The sequence below is a fragment of the Zootoca vivipara genome, chromosome 10 (assembly GCF_965207765.1).
Source record: "Zootoca vivipara chromosome 10, rZooViv2.hap1.1, whole genome shotgun sequence".
Taxonomy (NCBI): domain Eukaryota; kingdom Metazoa; phylum Chordata; class Lepidosauria; order Squamata; family Lacertidae; genus Zootoca; species Zootoca vivipara.
In genome coordinates, this window is record NC_142593.1 from 24,832,376 (window position 1) to 24,842,324 (window position 9,949).

At 44.6% G+C, this 9,949-nt stretch overlaps 1 long non-coding RNA gene across 1 annotated transcript in view; it reads right to left on the reverse strand.

Moving 5' to 3' along the window:
• Positions 1-9,226, reverse strand: part of LOC118076833 (uncharacterized) — a 61,096-nt gene extending 51,870 nt beyond the window's left edge. The window contains exon 1 of the long non-coding RNA XR_004691569.3: positions 9,013-9,226. This is a non-coding gene — a long non-coding RNA (uncharacterized LOC118076833). The remainder of the gene's footprint in view (positions 1-9,012) is intronic.
• Positions 9,227-9,949: the final 723 nt, after the last annotated feature.

Genomic DNA, 9,949 nt, shown 5'->3' on the forward strand with positions numbered 1-9,949 from the left:
TGTAGAGCAAGCAAGCAGAGGACCATCTTTGGCTAAGAAAAGGCGCCATGGGAGATTGGACACCCTTGCACAGCAGTAAATCGTGCAGCTGCTGCCAATGCAGTCAAAGGGTTGTACTCTTTCTCCAACAGCAAGTGATTTGTCTGTTTGGAAGCTGGTGCAACAGGAGGTGGTACAAAGGCATTGCCTATGCAGCTCTGTGCAATGCCACAACAGCCATTTGGACACATGGGAGCAGATTCAGAAGAGCAGCCTGCCTATGCAAATACAGTACTGTGCAAGGTTCGTCAGACTCCCCAGATTTGAATTTCTCAAGAAAGCGAAAAGCTGATTGAAAAGACAGCTGTGTCCATGAAAACTGAATGCAAACGTTGCCATTTACTTACAGGGTTCTTTAATATATGCACACAAAGCAGGGTTTGGGGGATTGCTTTTTTTAAAAAAGGAAGATACTCCAGTAGCATTTCTTCTCTAGAGAGACTGCTTTGTACTTTGCTACCAAGGAGACAATATATATTTGCTGTCGCTTGATGAAAGGTAAGATTGTGACAGATGAAATGGCAGAAATAATTAGATAAAATAGTACATGCCAGCAGAGCTGTTGGAACTCTAATTAAAAGGCAGAAAAATATGTGCTCTGTAATGTTGCTGAGTGCCTGGTTTCAAAGCACTGTCTTATCTGTTTTGTTATCTTCGCACAGTGCAGTGATTGGATCCAGGCTTCTTGATCAAGCTTGAAATACCAAAAATATGGAGACAATTCTGACGAGTGCTCTTGACCCCCCACCTCGATTAGATCAAACTAATGTATGCAGCATATACAGTTGCCAACCAATGGGAATGGCACTAATCTAGCCCATTCTGCAGGTTTCACCCCTCCACTTGCTAGGTAAGGGAGATGAAAGCCGGCCCAGTTTTCCAATTCACAATTAAAAGCTTTACTTTGCACATGTATCCATAATCTGCCATTCAGTACTAATGTTTGTGTAGAGACCCAGCCACATGTGTATCAGTGGTACTGAGAAAAATGCTCATCTCTACCACTTGGCGCTATGCCCATCATGCACACATACATAGATGACCACCATGTTCTCCAAACCTGCATGATGTGGGCCTGTATTTGACAGACTCCATAGAAGTGACCTTTAGGTTTCAAGAATCATAGAATTGTAGAGTTGTAAGGGACCATGAGTGTCATCTAGTCCAACCTCCTGTGTCAGGCATGGAGAGTCCTCCCCTCTCTTAGGTAACTTCACATATAAGAATTAACAAGCAGTTGATAGATTTATAGTCCTTTTATTACAGCATCATGTTGCGAGCACAAATGCACAGCTCTCTACAAGGAGGGGAGTTGGCTAGTCTAATCTTCCTTCCGACTTCTGCAGCATTTTGGGCACCAACAGGAAGTCCCTCCCTGTGACTCCTTTGCTCTCTGATACGTTTGGACCTCCAAGTCCGTGGGGGGGGGGGGTCCTCCACACTCCCAAGTCTCAACTAGCTGCCCCCTTCCTTCTGGTTCTGTTGTCATTATCTCATAACTGGGTAACTCCCTCCTGAGCTGTTCAGCTCCTCTCTCTCTCTCTCTCTCTCTCTCTCTCTCTCTCTCTCTCTCTCTCTCTCTCTCTCTCTCAACACATTGTGGAGAAGGGGGGTGACTCTTCCCCCTCCAGCTCTCCATCAGAGAGAAGCTGGTCTGCCATAGAATGCATTCCCCAGTCCTCATCTTCAGACCATTTCCTGACATCCTGTAAACTTTAGCCCAGTCCAGATTTAATGCAAGACTACATTAGATGAGAAGCAGCAGGCAGCATGGCCCAATTCAGATCAGGACCATGTCAGGGGACAGTGGATGTAAACCTTTACCCCTGTTTCTGATCCAGGTCCTATTTGCATTAAACATTTAAAGCAGTATCATACCATGGCTTCCCTCAAAGATTCCTGGTAATTATAGCTTGTTAAGAGTGCTAGGAGTTGCTAGGGGTCCTTTATTCCCTTTCAGAAAGCCACAATTCAGAGATCCCTGGGAAGAGGATTGATTGTTAAACCACTCTGGGAATTATAGCTCATTGAGAGGAATAGGGGTCTCCTAACCAGGGCCGGCTTACCCATAGATCATAGCTGCCAAGTTATCCCTTTTTTAAAGGGATTTTCCCTTATGCTGAATAGGCTTCCTCGCGAGAAAAGGGAAAACTTGGCAGCTATGCCATAGATGGTGGGGTGTGAGGCACCCGGGCGCCGGGCTCTCAGGGGTGCCAGGCTGAGAGTCCGGGGCCGAGATTTGGAGCCTGGGAATTGAAAAGCCAGGCCAGCCAACAGCGGCTGCCGAGTGGAGCAGAGCCCGTTGGAGTGCCGCAGGCTTCTCTGCTGTGAGCACTGAAGCAGCCGGCTGGCTCCGCCCTCCTGCACACCTGGGATTGGCGGGCCATTGAAAGGCCCGCCCAGCACAGGCATGCTGCTCACACGAGGTGTGCAGCTTCCCTCCCAAGCCTCTGCAGGAAATGCTCTCCTCCCTCCACTCGCAGTGGCACGAGAGAGAGAGTTGCGTGTCCCCCAATAAAAGCTCAACAACTCTGAGCTGACCTTCTAAAAAAACCAAAACAACGCTCAACAACTTTGGCCTCCCCACTGGGCAGTTTTTTCCTCCCCAGTACCGCATATGCTAAAGACAGCCCTGCTCCTAACAACTCTCAACATCCTTAGCAAACTGTAGTTCCCAGGATTCTTTGGAGGAAACCATGCCTGTTTAATGTGGCATCCTAGTGCAGATGGGGCCCTAGACTTGTTAAATAAAAGACATTGCTAACTGAATCTCATCTAGTTTAGCCATAAGACTGGCACAGAATGGCCCGAAATAGTGGAGAGCAGCGAAGTGTGGTAAGGAAACAGATCAGGGCTTGGCTTCCCTCAACCCTGCCCTTCAACATTTAAAAAGGGGGAGTCCACAACTCTCTGTTTTCTGTACGAACAGGGAGGACATATGAATACAATACATGCTATTTATCAGATCAGAGTTTTGAAAGACAACACAATACTTCAGTGAAAGTGTGGATAGAGTTAATATTCCAGAAAGACACACAGCTTCATAATAATGTGTTTCAATCCCTTTCAGATTAAGAGTATCTATTTTTGTATGCAAGAGAGCTACTTCATTGGATCAGGTCTAGCACTTTTCCTCAGTAACGGAGATGAAACTTTGAACCTCCTTTAGATGTATTGTTATTCCAAGAATGCATAGCTTCATAATCATCCCCGCAATTATAAAACAGAGCTCTGCTAGTGCATTTTCCTGCTATCAGGTAAAAACAACATGTGGATAAGAAGAACAGCAATCAGTCAAGGATTAAAGAAACACAATGTCTTCTACTTCAGTTCCTAGCATCCTCTATAAAACTGTGGGCCACAACCACATTAATTAGGCTGCGGGTTTTCATATCTCGTCATGCCAGACTAGATATTGTCTTTCAGGGTTGGTGCTAAATCCACTCACAATAGCTTAGGAAAAAGCTGTGCCTGGATCTTTCCCCTAATCTAGTCTTGGGGGGTGTGTGTGTCTTCATTTACTATATGGGGAAAGCAAAGGAAAGTTGGGGGAGAACTGTCTGCTTAACAACGCAAATGTATTCCGTTCAAATTAGAGTGAGGAAATGGAAGCATGGCTTTGAATGAAATAGATACTGGAAATACGTACTAAGAACCTCCAGCAGAAAAGCTCTCTGTGTTTGTATCTCAGTAGTGTATTCTGAAGAGTGGAAAGAATAGGGATAAATAATTGCTCTAAAATGCTGTCACTCGTTCACAAAAATGCTAGAATTGGGAAGCTAAGGTGTTGCCCTCCAGGTCTGGTTGAAGTCCACCTCCTGTCAGCTCCAGCCAGAGGGGTTAGGGGTGCACATGGGTGTTGTAGTCCAACAACATAAAGAGGTACCACTTTGACTACCCCTGTACTAGAAAATGCTAGAAAAATCCAAACTGAAAAGCTCTGTGTTTCTATACCAGTACAGTGGTACCTCTGGTTGTGAACGGGATCTGTTCCCGAGCCCCATTTGCAACATGAGTAGTACGCAACCCACGTCAGTGCTTCTGTGCATGCACAGGTCACAATTTGGCGCTTCTGCACATGCACATGACATCATTCTTCAATGCCTCTGCGCATGTGCAAACCGCCAAACCTGGAAGTAACCCGTTCCGTTACTTCCAGGTTCGGCACGTTCGTGACCCGTGTTGTATGCAACCCGCAGCATTCATATCCAGAGGTATGACTGTACTTTATCCTGACAAATGAACTGCTTGAAAAATAAAGACAAATCATTACAAAACCCTGGCACCTTTCATGAAAATATGACAACAATCAAGACTGGTGCCAGGTGCCAAGCACCCTCCATACAATGCCCACCCAATATCTCATACCCCACAGACTTGCCAGACTTACCAGTAGCACTGCTGCAATCTGTGGTGAGTGCTTGACATCCACCCATGATTTTCATGCTCCAGCAATGTCCCAATGTAGTATCACTGCAGGGCATTATACAAGTGTCAAAATAGCAGCAACCCCTTCCTGTTCTCCACTGCCACTCGGTAAATCCAAGCCAGGAAGCTAAGCATGTGGGAAGTAGAAATTTGTATCTGTATCTTAAAACAAACACATAATGTTCTCTAGATGCTTCAGATATAAACTACAGGATGTTGTTTGAACTAAATAGTCAAGCTATAAATTGGTGGTCATGCAAGTTGTTATTACAACTTGCAACTGAACTTTTCAAGTACTGCACTGATAATAAATGCCATTCAAGCAATGTTTTCAAACTCTTGACACCCAGGACACACTTTACTTTTATGTTCAAAAATATAAGCATATATTTTCTCAATCCACTCCTACAACAATGGCCAGGCATCCTCCTTGCAATTGTGGGATGGCCTTGTTAATATCTAAAAACTGGGGCTATGCTTTGGAGGCAATTGTAATGCTTCAGCAGAATTCACCTGCCCTTGTATTCTGCAGTGCAGACCACATCAGGGAATCCTAGTGTGCCACAGGAAGCTATTTTACTCACAATCAGACCATTGGTCCATCTAGCTCAGTATTGTCTACACTGATCGGCAGTGACCCTCCAGGTTTTCAGGTGACGAACATTCCCGGCTCTATCTGGAGCTTCTGGGAATTGAACCTGGAACATTCTACATGCAAATCGGAAGCTCTACCACTGGGCAATGGCCCTTTCTCCCATAAAGCCACAGTCCTGTCTTCATTATTCTATTCATATTGGCAGATAGTGGACTGAATGTTGCATGAGGTCTCCTTCCCTCTTGAACTGCATAATTTTTCAAGACACACCTCAGACTCCGTTAAGGAACACTTGCGTGTCTCCAGCACAGTCTTTGAGAATCAGTGATTTAAAATGTGTCCCTTTCTTTGCCGCAAAGACCACCTGAGACCCTTAGCATGTTAGCTATTTGATTGTCCAATCATCAGTTCACGCAGGATAGGTAAACACACAACTTCAGCAGCAAGTTAAGACACAGCACTGACATGAATACATATTTTGGTATTTTTGGTTTGTTTGTTTTCTAAAAGCCCCTAAAGTTCAAGCCACATTCATTTGATCATGCAATACTTCTGTCTGTTCTTTCTACCTATGCCCAAAGAGATACAATGATTATAAATGAGGTGAAACCAGGAGGGGGACTTCTTGGAGACATTTCCATACCATGTAAAATCAACCTTGACTGCATGACATCATCGCATTGTCACTGTGACCATTTGATAATCAAGAGATTCCCCCTTTTCTATGGGGGTTTTTCAAATCAGGAAGTGTGGGCAGCCAGGGAGGCTATATTTCCTGAAGAAATGTTTAATGGAAAGAAAACCACACTCCCAACACTCTCAGCCACCATACAATGATAATTCTAAATGAATCCTCAAGTGCCTTGAGAATGAGGCAGAAAAATGGAACCAAGGGAAACTTTTGAGAAATCAGAGAACTATACTATGTACATCCTGTTCCTTAAATTTAAGTGCTATATAGACTGTTCTTGTACTTATCTTTGAAAAACTTTCCAACCTGATTGAAAGATATTTTCCCTCTCGTGTTTAAAAGCTGAAGACCCCAACGAGGAGTTGCTTTAAATAGCCCAGTTCTTGGAAATATGAGTCATGCGTTGACACTCATTGGTGAAAACCTAGGCAAATTGCATTAGTCTCCAATGCTCCCAATAGAATAAAATACCCTCTCCAAAACCCATTCAAGCTGTCACTTTGGCAGCCCTACTTTCTCTGATTAATTAAGCCTATTACCAAAGGAAATTGCTCAATTGTTCATTCAATTGAGTGTGAAAGAAATTTCAAACAGTTCTTATAGAAAAAATAAGTTTTGGGTTTTGTTTGTTTTTTTAAAAAAATTGTGCTGTAAATACAAATGATTTGATTACAGTCTGAGAATTAGTTCATGTAAAAGAGGTTCAAGTTAAAAGCATTGTTTTATAAAAGAATCTTATTATGCTGATAGTAAGGCTGCAAATCATTGTTTTTAGAAAACAATGTTTTAACTCCAGGTGATTTTACTCTAGGAGATTATCAATATTCTCCTCACTGATGCAATTTAGCAGAAGTCAAATCTGAGTGGCGTTCCTCATGACAACCAGAGATTTAAACCTAGATACTGAACATAGAAACACTTTGATGGTTTTGAAAAATCTCTTCATTGCCAGGATATGTTGCATAAGTTTTGACTGGGATGACTGTTGATCATTTGTCAAAATGTTTATTTGGTGTAAAACTGGACCTGTACAATGTAACTGAAATATTAGACATAACACCAGGCACCCATGAATTCTGTTGAATGAACTGAAAGTGCTGTCTTCACCCACAATAGGCCATGGGGATGTCAATTCTTAGCTGGATGTTCCTGTGACTTGGGTATAACCTTTACAAACTTTAATCGTCAAACTGGAGACCAAGTTCCCACTGCAGTCCATCTCATAAAATAGTTGAATTGTTAAGTGCTTTGGCATACATTAGATAAGAAACAGGTTTCTATATATGGCTCTTTTTACCGGATGGAGTTCGGGGGCACAAAAAGGTGCTTATATGGAGGGCGGGGCGAATCAAGAGTCAGAGCTGATGACTTACGTATTTTCCCATGTATAAGACTAGATTTCTTTCCTACAAAATAATGTCCAAAATTTGGGGGCGTCTTATACATGGATAGTGCTGAGGGTGGACTGGCGATTGGTTGTCGCTGCCAGCAGGAGATTCTCATTGGTGATAGGGAGGCTGATTGGTGTATGAGGCAAGGGCTGCTATTGATAGGTTGGCGCGGTGGCAAGCAGGCAGTCGAATGTAGGTTGCTGGTGGCGATGGGTCAGGCAGGTAACCTTCCCCCCCCAAAAAAAGCTCAAAAACTGTGGGCAATCCCCTCCAACAACTCTGGGCAACCCTCCCCCCCAAAAAGCTTGACAACTATGGGCCATTTTCTTAAATTGGAGTCCCCAAAAATAGAGTACATGAATAGAGGGAAAGAGGGGCATGGTGGCAGGGAGACTGGCCTGGTACAAATGAAGCAACAGACCCAACACATCATTCCTGATGGTACATGTGAGGGACAGGGGATATCGCGAAGTCCCTCCCCTCCTGAGTTCCAGCCCATCCCCGAGCGCAGGGGAAAGCAGGGAGAGCTCCGTCTCAAGTGGGGAAGCAGTAAGTGGGGTCCGAGGCTCAGACAGGGTAGCGGAGCCAGCGTCCCAGGTGAGACAGGAAGGGGGAAGCAAGGGGGGCAGACCTGTCCCCCCAACTCCGGAATTGCGCAGAAAACGTAGGGGGAAGAGGATGGGTCTCCCCAAGTTGTTATGTTGGAGAAAAACGCGCCAAACGCCATTCGGAGGTTCTGATTCAAGCGGATAAGATGTGTCTCTGTAAATAGCACTGCCTTTAGCACTGTAAATACGCAGCACCAATAAAAAGATAAAATGCAGAGCTGTGTAGAGTCGTTACTCTGAAGTAGCCCACTCCGGCCACTGTGACAGTACATTTGTATTGTGCCAGCCTTCCTCCTGCCTCCTAACCTTCTTGGTAAGCAACAATGGCCCTCTTGCTGGGAAGCTGACACAACAGCTCCACTTCACTCAATGAGTTGTTTTTGCTTTGGACGCAGATCAGGACTCGCTTGGGCTCACAGCTCCAACTAAAACTTGCAACAACAACAACAACAACAACAACAACATATAAATGAAAGAACACAGTCAGGAACACGTGCTAAATGAAGATACTGAAAAACACAAGGAGAAAATGAACACCCCAACCAATGCATCTGCAGACCCCCCCCCCAAAAAAAACCCCTTCCACCTGCCAGTCCTTTGAAGATGTTGGGCATCAATACCCATGCTGGTAGCTCTCGAAAAATGAGTCTCAGCCATCTCCAGGGGTCTCTTAACTACTGTCCCAAGCCAACAATAGGCAAAAGGAGTCAAAATTTCATGATGAAAAAAAGGGTCCATCACCATGCCAAATGTCAGCTGATGGAGATGCCCTGAGACAAAGGGCAAGAAGAAGCAAGAAGTCTGTCCACCTTTTGAAGCTTAAGAACCACACCAGAAATTTTAAAAGGAAAGTTCCTGGAAATTCAGAACCCTTCCGAATCAGAACCAGAAGCAACTCCTCTGTTCTGAAAGCACAGTCAACTTTAAAAGGTAGCTTTCCTATTTACAAGGACTTAAAACAGCAAGGACCTTAACACGTACCAACAAGCAGTCAGGGGAAATTGTATTGTGTAAATAAGACTGCTGAGGGGTCTCTCCAGCCCACCCTTCAAGCATTTTCCAAACACAAAAATCCCCCGTAGGAACAGAAAATCCCCAGGCTTTTGAATGATGCGGCAGACCAGCCAATTTCCCTGCAACAGATCCTTTTGCTAAATCCTTTCCTTTGAGGACTATATAAGACTGAATAATATGCTCCAATGGTATAGGCCAAACATCAGACAAACCAAAGCCCAGAATTCAGTAACAGCCCTACTATACCTTGAATGCATACTGTGAGCCAAGAGAGCCTCTACAGCTCACTGTGCCTTGATCTTCCAAGATCTTTCAAGCCATGCAGACATAGCACCCAGTGTCAGGCTGGTAGCTCCTCTCCGCAATGATCACTCTGCTACTGGTAACTCAGAGAGATATTTACAGCTCCTTATTTTACATATGTACAAAGTACAATTACATTCATGCTGCCTCTTCATCCGAGTCAGATTCAGGGAGTGGCTGCCTCCGGCTTCTCCTCCAACATAAGAGCCGAGGAAGCCTCAAAGGACGCCTCTGATCCCTCCTTTTTAACCCTCTCCATTCCTGCGCTGAAGGCTCCCCATCTGTTCCAGAGCTCCCTGTGCGGTGCTGAGGGTCTACTTCAGCATCGGAGAGCCGTAACACTTCCTGCTCTCTGCCCCTCTCTCTCACCCGTCATTTCCTGATCGCTCCCTCCTTCTTGTTACCACTCTGACTCCTCTCCTCTGACTCAAAGGCGTTCCCTGGCATTCCCAAGACACCCAGGTTGGCCCTTTGGAAAGAAGAAAGGAAATTGACAATCTCATTATTGAGCCCAGATATGTGGCCAGTAACAAAAAGAATCATGGGTGATGTTCGACTAAGGTTTTCTCAGAATAGACCCACTGAAATTTATGAGCCTGGCCAAGTCAGGCTTAGTGTTTTCGGTTTCTCCGAGCAAAACTTAGATGAATACCACCCATTATGTTCAAGGCATGAAACACAAATACCCTAAGAAGCCTCATAATCCTAGGTGACTTACCCACTGACAAGCAATTAAAATCACAGTTGTTTGGTTATGACACCAAAATTTTACTGCTCCATTAACGAAATGTCAGCCGAGATGGGAACCACAACTACAGTGGGCAAAACTCCAAGAATATCAAGTCCCTAGTACTGCAACCCCATTGCTTGTCCAACCACC